This window comes from Theobroma umbraticum, unplaced genomic scaffold (genome assembly GCF_002168275.2).
Source record: "Theobroma umbraticum cultivar Fairchild unplaced genomic scaffold, ASM216827v3 scaffold_86.0, whole genome shotgun sequence".
NCBI classification, from domain to species: Eukaryota; Viridiplantae; Streptophyta; class Magnoliopsida; order Malvales; family Malvaceae; genus Theobroma; species Theobroma umbraticum.
This window is the reverse complement of record NW_018397263.1, coordinates 1,067-1,334: the sequence shown is the minus strand read 5'-3', so window position 1 is coordinate 1,334 and position 268 is coordinate 1,067. Positions and strand designations below refer to the sequence as shown.

At 46.3% G+C, this 268-nt stretch overlaps 1 protein-coding gene across 1 annotated transcript in view; it reads right to left on the bottom strand.

The window, feature by feature from the left end:
* Positions 1-268, bottom strand: part of MLO15 (Seven transmembrane MLO family protein) — a 3,502-nt gene that overhangs the window by 2,222 nt on the left and 1,012 nt on the right.

The window sequence follows — 268 nt, the reverse complement described above, 5'->3', positions numbered from 1 at the left end:
GGCATCTTTCTTCGAGGATGAGATAGCAATATTGTCCCAGCCCTTTCAACACTCCATGATCGGTAAGTTCTCTCGCATGCCCAAGTTGATTGATATTCGATCAGCCTTCAAGGGCATCGGTTTAAGTGGCTCTTACGAGATACGCTGGCTTGACTACAAGCATATTCTGATCCACCTTACCAACGAGCAAGATCTGAACCGACTTTGGTTGAGGCAAACTTGGTTCGTTGCCAACCAGAAAATGAGGGTGTTTAAATGGTCCTCTGAC